Raw genomic sequence first — 23,323 nt, forward strand, 5'->3', positions numbered from 1 at the left:
TTGGCATGGGTCAGGGGGCGGAGCCAAGAAGCATCACTTTTGGATCCGAGGATGCGAGCAATGTGACCTTGTTGAATACGTTAATACCCCCACACACACCTCCTCCCCTCCTCCATCACGGCCCTCGCCCCCCCCCCCCCCCCGCAAGGAAGCGCCAACGCAGCGGCAGGCAAAAGACAACCGAAGCGTTTATTCAGTCACACAGAGCCGGTTCCGGGAGAGACTCCGCACCGGGGCTCGGGGCCGGCCCTGGGGCCCCTCGGCTGTCCGACCCGGAGCCACGCGCGCCAGTCCGGCGTGGAACAGACACACGGTCGGTCCGTCAGGCTGCTGGAGAGCTGGGCTGCTAGTGCAGGCTGCCGCCAAAACCGAGGAGCCAGCTGCAGGACGCTAGAAGAGAGGAGAAAAGGGGCAGCCAGCTGGATGGGGGGGGCGGCGGCGGCGAGCGAGAAAGCACGAGGCAAGGAAAGGGACGGCGAGTGAAGGACGGGGACAGGGAGCCTGACAGAGAGGGAGGAAGAAGCGGCAGGAAGAGAGGCAGCGGGACGGCGACCGACAAAAACGGAGGGGAGCGGGACAGAGAGGCAGAAACGACCCTGGGCGGGCAGCGCCACGGCGAGGGAGGAAAGAGAATAAGGGCAGGGAGCGGACGGACGAGAGGTACGGCGAGGGACAGCGGCACGGGGAGCAGGACAGAGCACAGAGAATAAAAGGAAGGGGAGCGTGAGAGAACCGGGCTGGGGAGCAGGGAGAAGGAGAGAAAAGGAGTGAGCAACAGAGGAAAGAGGACCGGGGGAGCGGGACGCTGGGGCAGAGTGAGACAAAGAGGGGCAGGGAGGGCAGAGGGGCAGAGGCAGAAGGAGGACAGAGGGACAGAGAGACAAAAGAGGGAGACGAGGACTGGGCAGAGGGGAGAGAAAGACGGGGGCAAGGAGCAGAGACACAAGGTGCCAGGAAAAGGACGGTCAGATGGAGCGAGAAACAGGGTCGGAGCAGGACAAAAGGACAAAGAAAAAGGCGAGGAAGAAGGAAGGAAGGATAAAGGTGGGACAGGAACGGGACATACGCAGCGAAACAAAGCAGAACAGAGAAGAGAGGACAGGGATTGAGGAACAGAGAGAGAGGAGAGCAGGCTGGTACACAGAGACGGCGAAGGTAAGCAAAACCAGCGACGGGCAGGAGGACCTGGTTCTGACAACCCATCGCTCCCGGTGTCGCTTCCACGGCCTCAAAAATGCGACGTGCCGCAAAGACAATGGGAGAGTGGGAGAGTGAAAGCAAAGGCACGGGAAACTTAACGCTCTTAGTAATTTCACTGAGCATCACAGCTTACAGTTACTCAATGTCTTGGTGTCACAGGGTGAGGTACAACTGATTTCGTCTCCATATCTCTGGACAGAGCTTTTCTCATATCTGGGGGGGGGGGGGGGGGGGAAGAAAAAAAAAAAAAGATATTCTAAGACGACAGTCCTTGCACAAAGCCACGTTCAGCGAATTCTCTATTACAATAAGGTCGTTTCTAACCCAGAAGATTTCACAGAATCATAGAGTATCTCAAGTTGGAAGGGACCCATACGGATCACCGAGACCAAGCCCCCGCTCCACGCGGGACTACCTAAAACTAAACCGTGCGACTAAGAGCATCGTTCAGACGCTCCTTGAACTCCTGACAGGCTCGGTGGCTGCGACCGCTTCCCTGGGGAGCCTGTTCCGTGACTGACCGACCGCCCTCTCAGTGAAAAGCCTTTTCCCAACGTCCGGTCTGAACTTGCCCTGACGCAGCTTTCGTCCCGTTTCCTCGGGTCCTAGTGCCGGTCACCGGAGAGAGCGGAGGTCAGCGCCTCCCCTCCGCCGTCCCCCTCGAGGAAGGTGTAGACTGCGATGAGGTCACCCCTCGGCCTTCCCTTCTCCAAGCTGAACAAACCAAGTGACCTCAGCCGCTCCCCTAAGTCTTGCCTCGGAGACCTCTCGCCATCTCGGTCGCCTCCTCCGCGCACGCTCCCAGAGCGTTGTTCGGCGGCACCGCTCTCGACTGGACCTAACGCTGCACGTAACTCAACTGAGCGGAAAGGAAATGACGGGCTAAAGGGACAAATACACGATTTAAGGCAGCCGCAACGATGGCAGATGTCTGTCCGTAGCCCTTCTAGTTATTTCACAGCGCTCCTGCGTATCAAACGAACGGTACCAGAGCAGAAAAGGTATACGGCGTGGCCACGTTACCCCTCGGGGGAGGACGGCGAAAGGAGAGAAGATCTAGAAAGAGGAAGCAGCTGGTACTTCGCTTTTGGTAACAGAATTAACATCAACACGTTCCTTCCCTTTGAAATTGAAAACGCCACCCAATTCTCTGCCACTGTTGACCACCGACACTTGTAAATTTCTAGTGAAACAGCTGAGGAAAACAAAGTTTCAGGTCCCTGGCTAGGGGAAGAAATCAGGCAAGCGCCGCCGTTCCTTCCCCCCGACAACACTAGCAAAAAAACCAGCGCTGGGGGGGCGAGCGTTCCTCCGAAAGAAAAATCAGGTGAGAAACCGCATTTTTATTTTCAGCTTACCTACAGGATAAATGTCTTTGTAGTTGCTACAAAACGTGTAAACTGCACAAAGATTAAGTTTTGTAACCGATCTAAGGTTCAGTACGAAAAACTACCTAAAGGAGTACGCAAAGTCCCACTCATCAACAATTATCTGACCCTGTTTCATATTAAAAAAAAAAAAAAAAAAAAAAAAAGTAATGCTAATCACACAGACAAGCCCAGGAACCCTCAACATGAGAATCTTTCCGTTCAGCCGGAGGCAGAACGAGTACTTACCACGGGCATCCTCATCTGGCTCTCCGCTGCTAGCAGAGCGGCACGCCAACGCTGTCCGGTACACGCCGTAGTACGCCTAGCTGCTTCTACGTATTTACCGCCGCCTGATTTGATACTCTCACAAAGAGATCGACGAAAAAGCCACCCTTTCTTTGAAAAAATAAAAACCAAAACCACACAGTTAAGGAACGGTAGGCGAACGTATTTCTAAATCATAACCCACGGCTTGCAGGCAGACCAAGAGCAGCTCTGACGATGCGGTACGCTCATCAAACATCTTTCACGCAGGAATAACAGATGTACTCCTTTACCACGGGACGCAGCCGGCACAGGGACAAATTTCATGCTGTTTTTGTCACACGACCGTCCTTCTGCACCAGCCAGTGGGTTCAGAATTAAGGACAGGACAGGCTAAACGCTCACACGAGCCTCCTATCCGTAAGAAACTATTAAAAATAGAAAAAAAAACTTCCACGTTTTAGATCGCGTTGCCTTAGGGACTGCCTTTCAAAGCCTGCCTGTTGGGGGGGGGGGGGGGTGGGGGGGCGCGTGTGCGCGCACGCACGCGGTGAGGCGTGGAAATCGGTCGCAGAATTCAGTTGCCTAACGAGAGACGGCCCTTCTCCTCGCAAGGCAAACGTTTCAAAACGTCGCACTCTTTTCCGATTTTACCGGCTGGTACTGGGGTTGCCCTACCAGCATGAGTTGGGGACCCGTCCTTCTGGGTCCGTGCGACGCCAAATTAAATATTCTGCAAGTAACCGAGCAGGAGATGGAAAGTAAGCTAAGATGCTCTCTGCGTACAAGGTTTGTTCGCCATCGTCCCGAGGGGAATCGCACAAAGCCCACGCTTGCCGAACCGGTACGTCGGAGGCCCTACGGGAAACGGCGCTGACGTTTCGCCAAGCTCTTCTCCTGTCAAGAAGAGGACCTTTTCTGCGGCATCCCTATTGGCGTTCGGCTGCTTTCGGCTCATTCTGGCAGGTCAGCTTTCAGAGAAAGCCTGAGATTTCAAACCGCCAAGCAACATTCACATTCTTGCTCTCTGACTACGGGGAATTTCAGCGAATCGGAACGCTACTTGGAGCCACGTTCCGGGTCTGTTTCGCCGCAAACCAAATATCTAAGCCACGGACCGGGCGCCCGTAGAAAAATTACTTTAAAAGATTAAAGACAAGCACAGTACTCACTTTTCTGAAATTTCTTCCGGTAGCGCCATCAATTTAGCGGCCGAACCCAGCCGTCGAAATTCCGGTGCAACGGAGCGAGCAGGAACGCGTCCGTGCCGCTCTTCCCTGGCCACGGAGCCTTCCGCTCTACCCGTTACTGCGAACGTACGGAGCATCGGCGCAGCAGCACTGTGAATAACGCACCGCCCACAGCTATACAGAAGAAGAATCCGAGACGACGGTAGAAGACCCCAGACCAAAAGTCACCGCGGGACTAAGGGACGCGCGGACAGCGCGCGAGGGGGCGGGTGTCCGGGACCCAAGCGTGGAACGGCCCGGGATTTCTTTGTTCGGGGTCCCTCTCTTTGGAGGCGCCCGCCCGGGCCGATCCCGCTGCTGCACCTTTCAGTTACGTTAATTATTTTACAAAATCCGACACCCGGAGACTGCTGCCGGAAGCCTCGGGTCGAGCCCGAAGGAGGAGGAGGAGGAGGAAGCGCGCCCGAGAAGAAGCGTTGCGCGCGACACGTGAACGGGGTGCGAACGCTGGGGCGGCAGCTGCTCCTCCTCAAACAGAGACAGAGAGAGAAAGAAGAGGGGGAAAGCCACAGGGTACAGATGGGCGGAAGTGGAAAAGAGGGGCCGGGAGCCGGACAGAGGGAGGTGGAGAAAGAGGCCGTCGGAAGGGAAGGGACGGGCTGCGGGGCAGAGGGGGACTTGCCAGCGCCAGGTTCGCGGTTCCACCCGATAATCGTAAAGGTCTCTGCCAACCTCGACGATTCGGTCGCTTTAAAAAACAATCGGGATCTCGAGGCGGGACGAGGGAGAGACGGAGAATATAAAACGGTCGCGGCTAAGAGGGCAGAGAGGGAGGAATCGCGAGACAGGGAGAGGCAAGCGGGCGGGCAGGGGGAAAAAGTCCCGACAGGCTTCTGCAGCGACAGGGAGGAATTGAAGATTCGAGAGAGGGAGCTGGACAGAGAGAGAGACGGGGAAAGGTAAGACGGTGGCGAGCTACCGGGCAGAGAAGCAGAGTTTAATGCCGGGGACGGGAGAGGGACAGAGAGGGAAGGAGAAAGGAACGAAGGGACGGGCTGGGGCAGACAGGGAGGAAGGAAGGAAGGAAGAAAGAAGAAAGAGGGACAGGGAGCCAGACGAACCGCGACGGGGAAAGAAAAAGGTACCGACGGGCTAGGAGGCAGAGAGGGGAGACTTTAGAAAAACAGGGACGGGGAGCGAGACGGAGCCAGACCGAAAAAAAGGAACCATAGCGACGGGTGCCGGGACAGAGAGGCGGGCCTTCAAAACGAGGGGAGGGAAGAGGAAGAGGAGGGAAGAGAAAGAGAGAGACTCACGACGACTCGCTACGGAGCCGAGAAGGAAGACCTCGAACAACAGGAACGAGGAGCCGCACAGAGAGAGCCAGAGATGGCAGAAATACCGACAGGCTACAGGACCGAGGGGGAGGAATGCAGAAACAGTGGCTGGGGGCCGGACAGAGAGACAGGGAGAGAGAGAAGGAAACAATAGCCACGGGCTACGGGGGCAGAGAGAGCGAGGACCTAAAAAAGGTGGGGACAGGCAGCCCGTCAGAGCGAGATGGAAAAAGAACATAGCGGGGAGCAGAAAGCAAACCAAAAACCCCACAGCGGGGTGGGAAAGCGAGGGGGGCAGAGGAGGGCCCGCGACGCAGAGGAGAGGCGATGGGGCCCCGCGGGCCAGGACTCACCGCAGCTCTGGCTCTCGGCGCTGCCGGGAGAGCTTGCCAGCGCAGACGCTTCTTTCTCCCGCTCTCCGCCTTTCCTTTGCTGTCGCTCCGGTCGCTCGGCTGTCCTCCGCCTAAGAGAATACACGGGTGTCTTACAGCTCCGAGGAGACGAGTCTGCCTAGATGAGTAGCCTGCCTCCCTGCCTCCCTCGGTACGCGGGCCGCACCGTGCTTTGGATTACGCGTGGCGACCCTGCGGTGCCCGTCGGCAGCCTGACCTGCCGCGGAGCGCAACGAGGGATCTTTCCTCACCCGGCGAGGCAGGCGCTCTCTTGCCTGCAGCGGGGAGGCAGCTGCCGGCCGGAGAGCCTTCCATCTCTTCTTCTTCTTCTTCACCTTTCTCTGGCCATTCCAGCTTCCCTTAGGGCAGCTGCTGTCCACGGCCGGTAAGCGCTCCGCCGCCTGTCCCTTTTCGCCCCCACGCCACGAGGCGAGCCAGGCCAGGCACAGGCGAGGCGGGTGCAGTCGACGGCATCCCCAAGGGAGGGACGGGCAACCACGTCCTCAGCGCGGCCTGGGAGAGGGAAAAAGAAAAAGCAGTGGCCGTTACTACCGGAGGTCGGCCCTGGCCGGAGACCCTCCTCCTTCTGCAGGGGCTTCCGGAGACGCCGCTCTTTCCCCGCGCTGCTGCCGCTGCCGCCGCCGCAGCACCTGTTCAGGAAGAAAGCGGCACAGGGCGAGGGCCAGCTTGCCGCCTTCACGCCAGGGCTCGGGGGCGGCCTGGGGCTGCCGGACAGGCTTCCGGAGAGTCGACCGGTACCGGGTAGCGCTCGTCTCGGGACACCGGGCAAGCCTCGCGCTGCGCGCGCTCTCGTAGCACGGCCGCACCGCTGCTCGGGAGCGGCTGGAAGCCTGCAGAAAACCACTCGAAACCGGCAAAAAAAACCCCAACCTCGCGCTCCTGCGAGAGCAAGTCGGGCTGTCCGGCAGCCACGTCCGCGAAAACGACGCCTCCCGGCACGCACTGGCAAGCGCCGCGTGGCAGCCATTAGAGTGCCGTAAGACTACACTTCCCGGCGTGCTCCGGGGAGCCAATATGGCCGACCAGCAGCCGCGTGCCCAAGACTGCAACTGCCGGCGTGCCGCGGGAGGCAGCCTTCCACGCTTCCTGACCCTGCGGGGACACCGTCCCGTGCCCTCACCCAAAGCCGACTCACCCGAAAGCCCCGCCGAGCCGCGACGGCAGCCCGAGCTCCGCAGCGCGGCTCCGGGCTGGCGCCCCCCCCCCGCCCCGCCCCCGCCTCCCTCAGCCACCTCCGAAAGGCTGCGGACGCCGCCGGCTCCGGGCAGCCCCCGCCGCGCGGCTCCGGACGGTCTCCCCGCCCGGTTCCGACACGGCGCGCACCCCCCACCGCCGCACGGCTCCGGGCAGCCCCCTCCCCTCTGTGACACGGACCGCCGCCCCCCGCCCCCCGCCTCTCCTCGGAGGCGGCACCGCTGCCGCCGCCCTCCTCGGGGCTTTCCCGGGACCCGCCGGTCCGTCCCGCTGCCCCGCTCACCTTCTCCTCCGTGCAGCCGCAGCCCGGCGACGCCTCCGCTCCTCCCTCGGCTCACAGCAGCCCTGCACACCGGCTGCCGGCAGCCGGTTCCGGGAGAGGGGCGTGGCGCTGCACTGCGCATGCGCGGCGCTGCCGCTGCCAGTACCGAAATTTGGTCATAGGCCGGCAGACCGAGCGAGCATGCGCTGTGCGATGCGTGAGGGGCGGGGCTTGGCGTGCGTCGGGGCGGAGTTTTCGTGAGGGGCGGGGCTTGGCGTGCGTCGCGGGCGGAGTTTGCGTCGGGGCGGTTCGTTTGCGTGAGGGGGGGCTCTGAGGGCTTGTGCGTCGGGGGCGGAGTTTGCGTGAGGGGCGGGGCTTGGCGTGCGTCGGGGGAGGAGTTTGCGTCGGGGGCGGAGTTTGATTGTAGAGGGCGGGGTCTTGGTTTCGTGCGTCGGGGGGGAGTTTGCGTGGGGGCGGAGTTTGCGTCGGGGGGGGTTTGCTTTTGAGGGGCGGGTTTGCGTGAGGGGCGGAGTTTGCGTGGGGGCGGAGTTTGCGTGAGGGGCGGAGTTTGCGTTCGGGGGGCGGGGGCTTGCGCGTGCGTCGGGGGCGGAGTTTGCTGTGAGGGGGGAGTTGGCGTCGCGGGGGCGGAGTTTGCGTGGGGGGGGCTTGCTTGCGTCGGGGCGGGGTTTTGCGCCGGGGGCGGAGTTTGCGTGGGGGCGGGTTTGCAGTGAGGGCGTTTGCGTGTGGGGGCGGGGCTTGGCGTGCATCGGGGCGGAGTTTGCGCCTGAGGGGCGGGTTTGCGTCTGGGGCGGGGCTTGGCTTGCGGGGGCGGAGTTTGCGTGAGGGGCGGGTTGCGTGCGTCGGGGGAGGAGTTTGCGTACGGGGGGCGGAGTTTGCGTGAGGGCGGGGTTGGCGTGCGTCGGGGGCGGAGTTTGCGTGAGGGGCGGAGCTTGGCGTGTGTGGGGGCGGAGTGGTGCGTGAGGGGCGGGGTTTTTGCGTGAGGGGCGGAGTTTGTGTGAGGGGCGGGGTTTGGCATGGTGGGGCGGGGCTTGGCGTGGTTTCGTCACGGGGGCGGAGTTTGTCTTTGAGGGGCGGAGTTTGCGTCGGGGCGGAGTTTGTGGATGGAGGGGCGGGGCTTGGCTTGCGTCGGGGCGTTTGCGTGGGGGCGGAGTTTGCATCAGGGGGTGGGGGCTTGGCTTGCATCGGGGCGGAGTTTGCGTGAGGGGCGGAGTTTGTGTGAGGGGGGCTTGGCGTGCATCGGGGGCGGAGTTTGCGTGAGGGGCGGAGTTTGCATTGGGGCGGGGCTTGGCGTGCACCAGGTCAGAGTTTGTGTGGGGGGGCGGAGTTTGCGTGAGGGGGGCTTGGCGTGCATCAGGGCGGAGTTTGCCTGAGGGGCGGGGCTTGGCTTGCATCAGGGCGGAGTTTGCGCCGGGGGCGGAGTTTCCATGAGGGGCGGAGTTTGTGGGGGCGGAGTTTGCGGGGGGGCGGAGTTTGCGGGGGGGCCCGGAGTTTGGCATGGGTCAGGGGCGGAGCCAAGAAGCATCACTTTTGGATCCCGAGGATGCGAGCAATGTGACCTTGTTGAATACGTTAATACCCCCACACACACCTCCTCCCCTGCCCTCCATCACGGCCCCTCGCCCCCCCCCCCCCCCCCGCAAAGGAAGCGCCAACGCAGCCGGCACGGCAAAAGAGACCGCAAGCGTTTATTCAGTCACACACAGAGCCGGTCCCGGGAGAGACTCCGCACCGGGGCTCGGGGCCCGGCCCTGGGGCACCTCGGCTGTCCTACCCGGAGCCACGCTCGCCAGTCCGGCGTGGAACAGACACACGGTCGGTCCGTCAGGCTGCTGGAGAGCTGGGCTGCTATGTGCAGGCTGCCGCCAAAACCGAGGAGCCAGCTGCAGGACGCTAGAAGAGAGGAGAAAAGGGGCAGCCAGCTGGATGGGGGGGGCGGCGGCGGCGAGCGAGAAAGCACGAGGCAAGGAAAGGGACGGCGAGTGAAGGACGGGGACAGGGAGCCTGACAGAGAGGGAGGAAGAAGCGGCAGGAAGAGAGGCAGCGGGACGGCGACCGACAAACCAGGACGGGGAGCGGGACAGAGAGGCAGAAACGACCCTGGGCGGGCAGCGCCACGGCGAGGGAGGAAAAGAGAATAAGGGCAGGGAGCCGGACCGAGAGGTACGGCGAGGGACAGCGGCACGGGGAGCAGGACAGAGCAACAGAGAATAAAAAAAGGAAGCGGGAGCGTGAGAGAACCGGGCTGGGGAGCAGGGAGAAGGAGAGATAAAAGGAGAGAGCAACAGAGGGAAAGAGGACCGGGGAGCGGGACGCTGGGGCAGAGTGAGAACAAGAGGGGCAGGGAGCAGGACAGAGGGGCAGAGGCAGAAGGAGGACAGAGGGACAGAGAGACAAAAGAGGGAGACGAGGACTGGGCAGAGGGGAGAGAAAGACGGGGCAAGGAGCAGAGACACCAAGGTGCCAGGAAAAGGACGGTCAGATGGAGCGAGAAACAGGGTCGGGGAGCAGGACAAAAGGACAAAGAAAAAGGCGAGGAAGAAGGAAGGAAGGATAAAGGTGGGACAGGGAACGGGACATACGCAGCGAAACAAAGCAGAACAGAGAAGAGAGGACAGGGATTGAGGAACAGAGAGAGAGAGAGACGCAGGCTGGTACACAGAGACGGCGAAGGTAAGCAAAACCAGCGACGGGCAGGAGGACCTGGTTCTGACAACCCATCGCTCCCGGTGTCGCTTCCACGGCCTCAAAAAATGCGACGTGCCGCAAGACAAGAGAATGGGAGAGTGAAAGCAAAGGCACGGGAAACTTAACGCTCTTAGTAATTTCACTGAGCATCACAGCTTACAGTTACTCAATGTCTTCCGGTGTCACAGGGTGAGGTACAACTGATTTCGTCTCCATATCTCTGGACAGAGCTTTTCTCATATCTGGGGGGGGGGGGAGGGAAGAAAAAAAAAAAAGATATTCTAAGACGACAGTCCTTGCACAAAGCCACGTTCAGCGAATTCTCTATTACAATAAGGTCGTTTCTAACCCAGAAGATTTCACAGAATCATAGAGTATCTCAAGTTGGAAGGGACCCATACGGATCACCGAGACCAAGCCCCCGCTCCACGCGGGACTACCTAAAACTAAACCGTGCGACTAAAAGCATCGTTCAGACGCTCCTTGAACTCCTGACAGGCTCGGTGGCTGCGACCGCTTCCCTGGGGAGCCTGTTCCGTGACTGACCGACCGCCCTCTCAGTGAAAAGCCTTTTCCCAACGTCCGGTCTGAACTTGCCCTGACGCAGCTTCGTCCCGTTTCCTCGGGTCCTAGTGCCGGTCACCGGAGAGAGCGGAGGTCAGCGCCTCCCCCTCCGCCGTCCCCCTCGAGGAAGGTGTAGACTGCGATGAGGTCACCCCTCGGCCTTCCCTTCTCCAAGCTGAACAAACCAAGTGACCTCAGCCGCTCCCCCTAAGTCTTCCTCGGAGACCTCTCGCCATCTCGGTCGCCCTCCTCCGCGCACGCTCCCAGAGCGTTGTTCGGCGGCACCGCTCTCGACTGGAACCTAACGCTGCACGTAACTCAACTGAGCGGAAAGGAAATGACGGGCTAAAGGGACAAATACACGATTTAAGGCAGCCGCAACGATGGCAGATGTCTGTCCGTAGCCCTTCTAGTTATTTCACAGCGCTCCTGCGTATCAAACGAACGGTACCAGAGCAGAAAAGGTATACGGCGTGGCCACGTTACCCCTCGGGGAGGACGGCGAAAGGAGAGAAGATCTAGAAAGAGGAAGCAGCTGGTACTTCGCTTTTGGTAACAGAATTAACATCAACACGTTCCTTCCCTTTGAAATTGAAAACGCCACCCAATTCTCTGCCACTGTTGACCACCGACACTTGTAAATTTCTAGTGAAACAGCTGAGGAAAACAAAGTTTCAGGTCCCTGGCTAGGGGAAGAAATCAGGCAAGCGCCGCCGTTCCTTCCCCCCGACAACACTAGCAAAAAAAACCAGCCGCTGGGGGCGAGCGTTCCTCCGAAAGAAAAATCAGGTGAGAAACCGCATTTTTATTTTCAGCTTACCTACAGGATAAATGTCTTTGTAGTTGCTACAAAACGTGTAAACTGCACAAAGATTAAGTTTTGTAACCGATCTAAGGTTCAGTACGAAAAACTACCTAAAGGAGTACGCAAAGTCCCACTCATCAACAATTATCTGACCCTGTTTCATATTAAAAAAAAAAAAAAAAAAAAAAAGTAATGCTAATCACACAGACAAGCCCAGGAACCCTCACATGAGAATCTTTCCGTTCAGCCGGAGGCAGAACGAGTACTTACCACGGGCATCCTCATCTGGCTCTCCGCTGCTAGCAGAGCGGCACGCCAACGCTGTCCGGTACACGCCGTAGTACGCCTAGTTGCTTCTACGTATTTACCGCCGCCTGATTTGATACTCTCACCAAGAGATCGACGAAAAAGCCACCCTTTCTTTGAAAAAATAAAAACCAAAACCACACAGTTAAGGAACGGTAGGCGAACGTATTTCTAAATCATAACCCACGGCTTGCAGGCAGACCAAGAGCAGCTCTGACGATGCGGTACGCTCATCAAACATCTTTCACGCAGGAATAACAGATGTACTCCTTTACCACGGGACGCAGCCGGCACAGGGACAAATTTCATGCTGTTTTTGTCACACGACCGTCCTTCTGCACCAGCCAGTGGGTTCAGAATTAAGGACAGGACAGGCTAAACGCTCACACGAGCCTCCTATCCGTAAGAAACTATTAAAAATAGAAAAAAAAACTTCCACGTTTTAGATCGCGTTGCCTTAGGGACTGCCTCCTTCAAAGCCTGCCTGTTGGGGGGGGGGGGGTGGGGGGGGCGTGTGCGCGCACGCACGCGCGTGAGGCGTGGAAATCGGTCGCAGAATTCAGTTGCCTAACGAGAGACGGCCCTTCTCCTCGCAAGGCAAACGTTTCAAAACGTCGTACTCTTTTCCGATTTTACCGGCTGGTACTGGGGTTGCCCTACCAGCATGAGTTGGGGACCCGTCCCTCTGGGTCCGTGCGACGCCAAATTAAATATTCTGCAAGTAACCGAGCAGGAGATGGAAAGTAAGCTAAGATGCTCTCTGCCGTACAAGGTTTGTTCGCCATCGTCCTCGAGGGAATCGCACAAAGCCCACGCTTGCCGAACCGGTACGTCGGAGGCCCTACGGGAAACGGCGCTGACGTTTCGCCAAGCTCTTCTCCTGTCAAGAAGAGGACCTTTTCTGCGGCATCCCTATTGGCGTTCGGCCTGCTTTCGGCTCATTCTGGCAGGTCAGCTTTCAGAGAAAGCCTGAGATTTCAAACCGCCAAGCAACATTCACCATTCTTGCTCTCTGACTACGGGGAATTTCAGCGAATCGGAACGCTACTTGGAGCCACGTTCCGGGTCTGTTTCGCCGCAAACCAAATATCTAAGCCACGGACCGGGCGCCCGTAGAAAAATTACTTTAAAAGATTAAAGACAAGCACAGTACTCACTTCTCTGAAATTTCTTCCGGTAGCGCCATCAATTTAGCGGCCGAACCCAGCCGTCGAAATTCCGGTGCAACGGAGCGAGCAGGAACGCGTCCGTGCCGCTCTTCCCTGGCCACGGAGCCTTCCGCTCTACCCGTTACTGCGAACGTACGGAGCATCGGCGCAGCAGCACCTGTGGAATAACGCACCGCCCACAGCTATACAGAAGAAGAATCCGAGACGACGGTAGAAGACCCCAGACCAAAAGTCACCGCGGGACTAAGGGACGCGCGGACAGCGCGCGAGGGGCGGGTGTCCGGGACCCAAGCGTGGAACGGCCCCGGGATTTCTTTGTTCGGGGTCCCTCTCTTTGGAGGCGCCCCGCCCGGGCCGATCCCGCTGCTGCACCTTTCAGTTACGTTAATTATTTTACAAAATCCGACACCCGGAGACTGCTGCCGGAAGCCTCGGGTCGAGCCCGGAGGAGGAGGAGGAGGAGGAAGCGCGCCCGAGAAGAAGCGTGCGCGCGACACCGTGAACGGGGTGCGAACGCTGGGGCGGCAGCTGCTCCTCCTCAAACAGAGACAGAGAGAGAAAGAAGAGGGGGAAAGCCACAGGGTACAGAGGGCGGAAGTGGAAAAGAGGGGCCGGGAGCCGGACAGAGGGAGGTGGAGAAAGAGGCCGTCGGAAGGGAAGGGACGGGCTGCGGGGCAGAGGGGGACTTGCCGGCGCCAGGTTCGCGGTTCCACCCGATAATCGTAAAGGTCTCTGCCAACCTCGACGATTCGGTCGCTTTAAAAAACAATCGGGATCTCGAGGCGGACCGAGGGAGAGACGGAGAATATAAAAACGGTCGCGGCTAAGAGGGCAGAGAGGAGAGGAATCGCGAGACAGGGAGAGGCAAGCCGGGCAGGGGAAAAAGTCCCGACAGGCTTCTGCAGCGACAGGGAGGAATTGAAGATTCGAGAGAGGGAGCTGGACAGAGAGAAAGACGGGGAAAGGTAAGACGGTGGCGAGCTACCGGGCAGAGAAGCAGAGTTTAATGCCGGGACCGGGAGAGGGACAGAGAGGGAAGGAGAAAGGAACGAAGGGCCGGGCTGCGGGGCAGACAGGGAGGAAGGAAGGAAGGAAGAAAGAAAGAGGGACAGGGAGCCAGACGAACCGCGACGGGGAAAGAAAAAGGTACCGACGGGCTAGGAGGCAGAGAGGGGAGACTTTAGAAAAACAGGGACGGGGAGCGAGACGGAGCCAGACCGAAAAAAGGAACCATAGCGACGGGAGAGGGACAGAGAGGCGGGCCTTCAAAACGAGGGGCAGGGAAGAGGCTCAAGAGGGACGGAGAAAGAGAGAGACTCACGACGACTCGCTACGGAGCCGAGAAGGAAGACCTCGAACAACAGGAACGAGGAGCCGCACAGAGAGAGCCAGAGATGGCAGAAATACCGACAGGCTACAGGACCGAGGGGGAGGAATGCAGAAACAGTGGCTGGGGGCCGGACAGAGAGACAGGGAGAGAGAGAAGGAAACAATAGCCACGGGCTACGGGGCAGAGAGAGCGAGGACCTAAAAAAGGTGGGGACAGGCAGCCCGTCAGAGCGAGATGGAAAAAGAACATAGCGGGGAGCAGAAAGCAAACCAAAAAACCCCACAGCGGGGTGGGAAAGCGAGGGGGGCAGAGGAGGGCCCGCGACGCAGAGGAGAGGCGATGGGGCCCCGCGGGCCCAGGACTCACCGCAGCTCTGGCTCTCGGCGCTGCCGGGAGAGCTTGCCAGCGCAGACGCTTCTTTCTCCCGCTCTCCGCCTTTCCTTTGCTGTCGCTCCGGTCGCTCGGCTGTCCTCCGCCTAAGAGAATACACGGGTGTCTTACAGCTCCGAGGAGACGAGTCTGCCTAGATGAGTAGCCTGCCTCCCTGCCTCCCTCGGTACGCGGCCGCACCGTGCTTTGGATTACGCGTGGCGACCCTGCGGTGCCCGTCGGCAGCCTGACCTGCCGCGGAGCGCAACGAGGGATCTTTCCTCACCCGGCGAGGCAGGCGCTCTCTTGCCTGCAGCGGGAGGCAGCTGCCGGCCGGAGAGCCTTCCATCTCTTCTTCTTCTTCTTCTTCACCTTTCTCTGGCCATTCCAGCTTCCCTTAGGGCAGCTCCTGTCCACGGCCGGTAAGCGCTCCGCCGCCTGTCCCTTTTCGCCCCCACGCCACGAGGCGAGCCAGGCCAGGCACAGGCGAGGCGGGTGCAGTCGACGGCATCCCCAAGGGAGGGACGGGCAACCACGTCCTCAGCGCGGCCTGGGAGAGGGAAAGAAAAAGCAGTGGCCGTTACTACCGGAGGTCGGCCCTGGCCGGAGACCCTCCTCCTTCTGCAGGGGCTTCCGGAGACGCCGCTCTTTCCCCGCGCTGCTGCCGCTGCCGCCGCCGCCAGCACCCCCGTTCAGGAAGAAAGCGGCACAGGCGAGGGCCAGCTTGCCGCCTTCACGCCAGGGCTCGGGGGCGGCCTGGGGCTGCCGGACAGGCTTCCGGAGAGTCCGACCGGTAGCGCTCGTCTCGGGACACCGGGCAACGCCTCGCGCGCGCGCGCTCTCGTAGCACGGCCGCACCGCTGCTCGGGAGCGGCTGGAAGCCTGCAGAAAACCACTCGAAACCGGCAAAAAAACCCCAACCTCGCGCTCCTGCGAGAGCAAGTCGGGCTGTCCGGCAGCCACGTCCGCGAAAACGACGCCTCCCGGCACGCACTGGCAAGCGCCGCGTGGCAGCCATTAGAGTGCCGTAAGACTACACTTCCCGGCGTGCTCCGGGGAGCCAATATGGCCGACCAGCAGCCGCGTGCCCCAAGACTGCAACTGCCGGCGTGCCGCGGGAGGCAGCCTTCCACGCTTCCTGACCCTGCGGGGACACCGTCCCGTGCCCTCACCCCAAAGCCGACTCACCCGAAAGCCCCGCCGAGCCGCGACGGCAGCCCCGAGCTCCGCAGCGCGGCTCCGGGCTGGCGCCCCCCCCCCGCCCCCGCCCCCCGACTCCCTCAGCCACCTCCGAAAGGCGCGGACGCCCGCCGGCTCCGGGCAGCCCCGCCGCGCGGCTCCGGACGGTCTCCCGCCCGGTTCCGACACGGCGCGCACCCCCCCCACCCGCCGCACGGCTCCGGGCAGCCCCCTCCCCTCTGTGACACGGACCCGCCGCCCCCCCGCCCCCCGCCTCTCCTCGGAGGCGGCACGCTGCCGCCGCCCTCCTCGGGGCTTTCCCCGGGACCCGCCGGTCCGTCCCGCTGCCCCGCTCACCTTCTCCCTCCGTGCAGCCGCAGCCCGGCGACGCCTCCGCTCCTCCCTCGGCTCACAGCAGCCCCTGCACACGGCTGCCGGCAGCCGGTTCCGGGGAGGGGGCGTGGCGCTGCACTGCGCATGCGCGGCGCTGCCGCTGCCGTACCGAACTTTGGTCACTAGGCGGCCGCACCGCGCGAGCATGCGCTGTGCGTGCGTGAGGGGCGGGGCTTGGCGTGCGTCGGGGGCGGAGTTTGCGTGAGGGGCGGGGCTTGGCGTGCGTCGCGGGCGGAGTTTGCGTCGGGGGCGGAGTTTGCGTGAGGGGCGGGGCTTGGCATGCGTCGGGGCGGAGTTTGCGTGAGGGGGGGAGTTTGCGTCGGGGGCGGAGTTTGCGTCGGGGGCGGAGTTTGCGTGAGGGGCGGGGCTTGGCGTGCGTCGGGGGCGGAGTTTGCGTCGGGGAGGGGGCGGAGTTTGGTCGGGGGCGTTGTTGGAGTTTGCGTGAGGGGCGGGGTTTGCGTGAGGGGCGGAGTTTGCGTGAGGGGGCCTTTGCGTGAGGGGCGGGGTTTGCGTCGGGGGCGGGTTTGCGTGAGGGGCGGAGCGTCGGGGGCGGAGTTTGCGTGAGGGGCGGAGTTTGCGTCGGGGGCGGAGTTTGCGTGGGGGGCGGAGCTTGGCTTGCGTCGGGGCGGAGTTTGCGTCGGGGGCGGAGTTTGCGTGAGGGGGGGCTTGGCGTGCGGGGCGGGGTTTGCGTGAGGGGGCGGGGCTTGGTTTGCGTGAGGGGCGGAGTTTGCGTGGGGGCGGAGTTTGCGTCAGGGGCGGGGCTTGGCGTGCGTCGGGGCGGAGTTTGCGTGAGGGGGGGGCTTTTGCGTGCGGGGGGGGAGGAGTTTGCGTCGGGGGCGGAGTTTGCGTGAGGGGCGGGGCTTGGCGTGCGTCGGGGCGGAGTTTGCGTGAGAGTTTGCGTGGGGGCGGGGCTTGGCGTGCGTCGGGGGCGGAGTTTGCGTGAGGGGCGGGGTTTGCGTGAGGGGCGGAGTTTGCGTGGGGGCGGAGTTTGCGTGAGGGGCGGGGCTTGGCGTGCGTCGGGGGCGGAGTTTGCGTGAGGGGCGGAGTTAGGTTCGGGGGCGGGGTTTGTTGTGAGGGGGCGCGGGGGCGGCTTGCGTCGGGCGGAGTTTGCGTGGGGGCGGAGTTTGCGTGAGGGGCGGGGTTGGTTGCATCGGGGCGGAGTTTGTTGTGAGGGGCGGAGTTTGTGTGAGGGGGGGGCTTGGCGTGCATCGGGGGCGGAGTTTGCGTGAGGGGCGGAGTTTGCGTGGGGGGCGGAGTTTGTGTGGGGGCGGAGTTTGCGTGAGGGGGGCTTGGCGTGCATCAGGGCGGAGTTTGCCTGAGGGGCGGGGCTTGGCTTGCATCAGGGCGGAGTTTGCGCCGGGGGCGGAGTTTCCATGAGGGGCGGGGCTTGGTGTGCGTGAGGGGCGGAGTTTGCGGGGGGGGCGGGTTTGCGGGGGGGGGCGGGGTTTGGCATGGGTCAGGGGCGGAGCCAAGAAGCATCACTTTTGGATCCCGAGGATGCGAGCAATGTGACCTTGTTGAATACGTTAATACCCCCACACACACCTCCTCCCCTGCCCTCCATCACGGCCCCTCGCCCCCCCCCCCCCGCAAAGGAAGCGCCAACGCAGCCGGCACGGCAAAAGAGACCGCAAGCGTTTATTCAGTCACACACAGAGCCGGTTCCGGGAGAGACTCCGCACCGGGGCTCGGGGCCCGGCCCTGGGGCACCTCGGCTGTCCTACCCGGAGCCACGCTCGCCAGTCCGGCGTGGAACAGACACACGGTCGGTCCGTCAGGCTGCTGGAGAGCTGGGCTGCTATGTGCAGGCTGCCGCCAAAACCGAGGAGCCAGCTGCAGGACGCTAGAAGAGAGGAGAAAAGGGGCAGCCAGCTGGATGGGGGGGGCGGCGGCGGCGAGCGAGAAAGCACGAGGCAAGGAAAGGGACGGCGAGTGAAGGACGGGGACAGGGAGCCTGACAGAGAGGGAGGAAGAAGCGGCAGGAAGAGAGGCAGCGGGACGGCGACCGACAAACCAGGACGGGGAGCGGGACAGAGAGGCAGAAACGACCCTGGGCGGGCAGCGCCACGGCGAGGGAGGAAAAGAGAATAAGGGCAGGGAGCCGGACCGAGAGGTACGGCGAGGGACAGCGGCACGGGGAGCAGGACAGAGCAACAGAGAATAAAAAAAGGAAGCGGGAGCGTGAGAGAACCGGGCTGGGGAGCAGGGAGAAGGAGAGATAAAAGGAGAGAGCAACAGAGGGAAAGAGGACCGGGGAGCGGGACGCTGGGGCAGAGTGAGAACAAGAGGGGCAGGGAGCAGGACAGAGGGGCAGAGGCAGAAGGAGGACAGAGGGACAGAGAGACAAAAGAGGGAGACGAGGACTGGGCAGAGGGGAGAGAAAGACGGGGGCAAGGAGCAGAGACACCAAGGTGCCAGGAAAAGGACGGTCAGATGGAGCGAGAAACAGGGTCGGGGAGCAGGACAAAAGGACAAAGAAAAAGGCGAGGAAGAAGGAAGGAAGGATAAAGGTGGGACAGGGAACGGGACATACGCAGCGAAACAAAGCAGAACAGAGAAGAGAGGACAGGGATTGAGGAACAGAGAGAGAGAGACGCAGGCTGGTACACAGAGACGGCGAAGGTAAGCAAAACCAGCGACGGGCAGGAGGACCTGGTTCTGACAACCCATCGCTCCCGGTGTCGCTTCCACGGCCTCAACAAATGCGACGTGCCGCAAGACAAGAGAATGGGAGAGTGAAAGCAAAGGCACGGGAAACTTAACGCTCTTAGTAATTTCACTGAGCATCACAGCTTACAGTTACTCAATGTCTTCCGGTGTCACAGGGTGAGGTACAACTGATTTCGTCTCCATATCTCTGGACAGAGCTTTTCTCATATCTGGGGGGGGGGGGGGGGAGAAAAAAAAAAAAAGATATTCTAAGACGACAGTCCTTGCACAAAGCCACGTTCAGCGAATTCTCTATTACAATAAGGTCGTTTCTAACCCAGAAGATTTCACAGAATCATAGAGTATCTCAAGTTGGAAGGGACCCATACGGATCACCGAGACCAAGCCCCCGCTCCACGCGGGACTACCTAAAACTAAACCGTGCGACTAAGAGCATCGTTCAGACGCTCCTTGAACTCCTGACAGGCTCGGTGGCTGCGACCGCTTCCCTGGGGAGCCTGTTCCGTGACTGACCGACCGCCCTCTCAGTGAAAAGCCTTTTCCCAACGTCCGGTCTGAACTTGCCCTGACGCAGCTTCGTCCCGTTTCCTCGGGTCCTAGTGCCGGTCACCGGAGAGAGCGGAGGTCAGCGCCTCCCCCTCCGCCGTCCCCCTCGAGGAAGGTGTAGACTGCGATGAGGTCACCCCTCGGCCTTCCCTTCTCCAAGCTGAACAAACCAAGTGACCTCAGCCGCTCCCCTAAGTCTTGCCTCGGAGACCTCTCGCCATCTCGGTCGCCCTCCTCCGCGCACGCTCCCAGAGCGTTGTTCGGCGGCACCGCTCTCGACTGGAACCTAACGCTGCACGTAACTCAACTGAGCGGAAAGGAAATGACGGGCTAAAGGGACAAATACACGATTTAAGGCAGCCGCAACGATGGCAGATGTCTGTCCGTAGCCCTTCTAGTTATTTCACAGCGCTCCTGCGTATCAAACGAACGGTACCAGAGCAGAAAAGGTATACGGCGTGGCCACGTTACCCCTCGGGGAGGACGGCGAAAGGAGAGAAGATCTAGAAAGAGGAAGCAGCTGGTACTTCGCTTTTGGTAACAGAATTAACATCAACACGTTCCTTCCCTTTGAAATTGAAAACGCCACCCAATTCTCTGCCACTGTTGACCACCGACACTTGTAAATTTCTAGTGAAACAGCTGAGGAAAACAAAGTTTCAGGTCCCTGGCTAGGGGAAGAAACCAGGCAAGCGCCGCCGTTCCTTCCCCCCGACAACACTAGCAAAAAAAACCAGCCGCTGGGGGCGAGCGTTCCTCCGAAAGAAAAATCAGGTGAGAAACCGCATTTTTATTTTCAGCTTACCTACAGGATAAATGTCTTTGTAGTTGCTACAAAACGTGTAAACTGCACAAAGATTAAGTTTTGTAACCGATCTAAGGTTCAGTACGAAAAACTACCTAAAGGAGTACGCAAAGTCCCACTCATCAACAATTATCTGACCCTGTTTCATATTAAAAAAAAAAAAAAAAAAAAAAAAGTAATGCTAATCACACAGACAAGCCCAGGAACCCTCAACATGAGAATCTTTCCGTTCAGCCGGAGGCAGAACGAGTACTTACCACGGGCATCCTCATCTGGCTCTCCGCTGCTAGCAGAGCGGCACGCCAACGCTGTCCGGTACACGCCGTAGTACGCCTAGTTGCTTCTACGTATTTACCGCCGCCTGATTTGATACTCTCACAAAGAGATCGACGAAAAAGCCACCCTTTCTTTGAAAAAATAAAAACCAAAACCACACAGTTAAGGAACGGTAGGCGAACGTATTTCTAAATCATAACCCACGGCTTGCAGGCAGACCAAGAGCAGCTCTGACGATGCGGTACGCTCATCAAACATCTTTCACGCAGGAATAACAGATGTACTCCTTTACCACGGGACGCAGCCGGCACAGGGACAAATTTCATGCTGTTTTTGTCACACGACCGTCCTTCTGCACCAGCCAGTGGGTTCAGAATTAAGGACAGGACAGGCTAAACGCTCACACGAGCCTCCTATCCGTAAGAAACTATTAAAAATAGAAAAAAAAACTTCCACGTGTTAGATCGCGTTGCCTTAGGGACTGCCTCCTTCAAAGCCTGCCTGTTGGGGGGGGGGGGGGGGGGGGGGGGGGGCGCGTGTGCGCGCACGCACGCGCGTGAGGCGTGGAAATCGGTCGCAGAATTCAGTTGCCTAACGAGAGACGGCCCTTCTCCTCGCAAGGCAAACGTTTCAAAACGTCGCACTCTTTTCCGATTTTACCGGCTGGTACTGGGGTTGCCCTACCAGCATGAGTTGGGGACCCGTCCCTCTGGGTCCGTGCGACGCCAAATTAAATATTCTGCAAGTAACCGAGCAGGAGATGGAAAGTAAGCTAAGATGCTCTCTGCCGTACAAGGTTTGTTCGCCATCGTCCCCGAGGGAATCGCACAAAGCCCACGCTTGCCGAACCGGTACGTCGGAGGCCCTACGGGAAACGGCGCTGACGTTTCGCCAAGCTCTTCTCCTGTCAAGAAGAGGACCTTTTCTGCGGCATCCCTATTGGCGTTCGGCCTGCTTTCGGCTCATTCTGGCAGGTCAGCTTTCAGAGAAAGCCTGAGATTTCAAACCGCCAAGCAACATTCACCATTCTTGCTCTCTGACTACGGGGAATTTCAGCGAATCGGAACGCTACTTGGAGCCACGTTCCGGGTCTGTTTCGCCGCAAACCAAATATCTAAGCCACGGACCGGGCGCCCGTAGAAAAATTACTTTAAAAGATTAAAGACAAGCACAGTACTCACTTTTCTGAAATTTCTTCCGGTAGCGCCATCAATTTAGCGGCCGAACCCAGCCGTCGAAATTCCGGTGCAACGGAGCGAGCAGGAACGCGTCCGTGCCGCTCTTCCCTGGCCACGGAGCCTTCCGCTCTACCCGTTACTGCGAACGTACGGAGCATCGGCGCAGCAGCACCTGTGGAATAACGCACCGCCCACAGCTATACAGAAGAAGAATCCGAGACGACGGTAGAAGACCCCAGACCAAAAGTCACCGCGGGACTAAGGGACGCGCGGACAGCGCGCGAGGGGCGGGTGTCCGGGACCCAAGCGTGGAACGGCCCCGGGATTTCTTTGTTCGGGGTCCCTCTCTTTGGAGGCGCCCCGCCCGGGCCGATCCCGCTGCTGCACCTTTCAGTTACGTTAATTATTTTACAAAATCCGACACCCGGAGACTGCTGCCGGAAGCCTCGGGTCGAGCCCGAAGGAGGAGGAGGAGGAGGAAGCGCGCCTGAGAAGAAGCGTGCGCGCGACACCGTGAACGGGGTGCGAACGCTGGGGCGGCAGCTGCTCCTCCTCAAACAGAGACAGAGAGAGAAAGAAGAGGGGGAAAGCCACAGGGTACAGAGGGCGGAAGTGGAAAAGAGGGGCCGGGAGCCGGACAGAGGGAGGTGGAGAAAGAGGCCGTCGGAAGGGAAGGGACGGGCTGCGGGGCAGAGGGGGACTTGCCAGCGCCAGGTTCGCGGTTCCACCCGATAATCGTAAAGGTCTCTGCCAACCTCGACGATTCGGTCGCTTTAAAAAACAATCGGGATCTCGAGGCGGACCGAGGGAGAGACGGAGAATATAAAAACGGTCGCGGCTAAGAGGGCAGAGAGGGAGGAATCGCGAGACAGGGAGAGGCAAGCCGGGCAGGGGAAAAAGTCCCGACAGGCTTCTGCAGCGACAGGGAGGAATTGAAGATTCGAGAGAGGGAGCTGGACAGAGAGAGAGACGGGGAAAGGTAAGACGGTGGCGAGCTACCGGGCAGAGAAGCAGAGTTTAATGCCGGGGACCGGGAGAGGGACAGAGAGGGAAGGAGAAAGGAACGAAGGGACGGGCTGCGGGGCAGACAGGGAGGAAGGAAGGAAGGAAGAAAGAAAGAGGGACAGGGAGCCAGACGAACCGCGACGGGGAAAGAAAAAGGTACCGACGGGCTAGGAGGCAGAGAGGGGAGACTTTAGAAAAACAGGGACGGGGAGCGAGACGGAGCCAGACCGAAAAAAGGAACCATAGCGACGGGTGCCGGGACAGAGAGGCGGGCCTTCAAAACGAGGGGCAGGGAAGAGGCTCAAGAGGGACGGAGAAAGAGAGAGACTCACGACGACTCGCTACGGAGCCGAGAAGGAAGACCTCGAACAACAGGAACGAGGAGCCGCACAGAGAGAGCCAGAGATGGCAGAAATACCGACAGGCTACAGGACCGAGGGGGAGGAATGCAGAAACAGTGGCTGGGGGCCGGACAGAGAGACAGGGAGAGAGAGAAGGAAACAATAGCCACGGGCTACGGGGCAGAGAGAGCGAGGACCTAAAAAAGGTGGGGACAGGCAGCCCGTCAGAGCGAGATGGAAAAAGAACATAGCGGGGAGCAGAAAGCAAACCAAAAAACCCCACAGCGGGGTGGGAAAGCGAGGGGGGCAGAGGAGGGCCCGCGACGCAGAGGAGAGGCGATGGGGCCCCGCGGGCCCAGGACTCACCGCAGCTCTGGCTCTCGGCGCTGCCGGGAGAGCTTGCCAGCGCAGACGCTTCTTTCTCCCGCTCTCCGCCTTTCCTTTGCTGTCG

General features: G+C 60.4%; 1 long non-coding RNA gene and 1 pseudogene across 1 annotated transcript; both read right to left on the minus strand.

Annotated features, from left to right (window-relative positions):
- Positions 1-1,348: 1,348 nt before the first annotated feature.
- On the minus strand, positions 1,349-4,171 carry LOC129200457 (uncharacterized). Its single transcript, XR_008574906.1, has 3 exons — positions 4,007-4,171; positions 2,817-2,966; positions 1,349-1,413 (listed from the first exon to the last, which is right to left on the minus strand). It is a non-coding gene; the product is annotated as an uncharacterized LOC129200457 (long non-coding RNA).
- A 14,558-nt stretch (positions 4,172-18,729) lies between these two features.
- Positions 18,730-23,323, minus strand: LOC129200458 (N-alpha-acetyltransferase 20-like; annotated as a pseudogene).

The sequence above is a fragment of the Grus americana genome, unplaced genomic scaffold, assembly GCF_028858705.1.
Source record: "Grus americana isolate bGruAme1 unplaced genomic scaffold, bGruAme1.mat scaffold_141, whole genome shotgun sequence".
NCBI lineage: Eukaryota > Metazoa > Chordata > Aves > Gruiformes > Gruidae > Grus > Grus americana.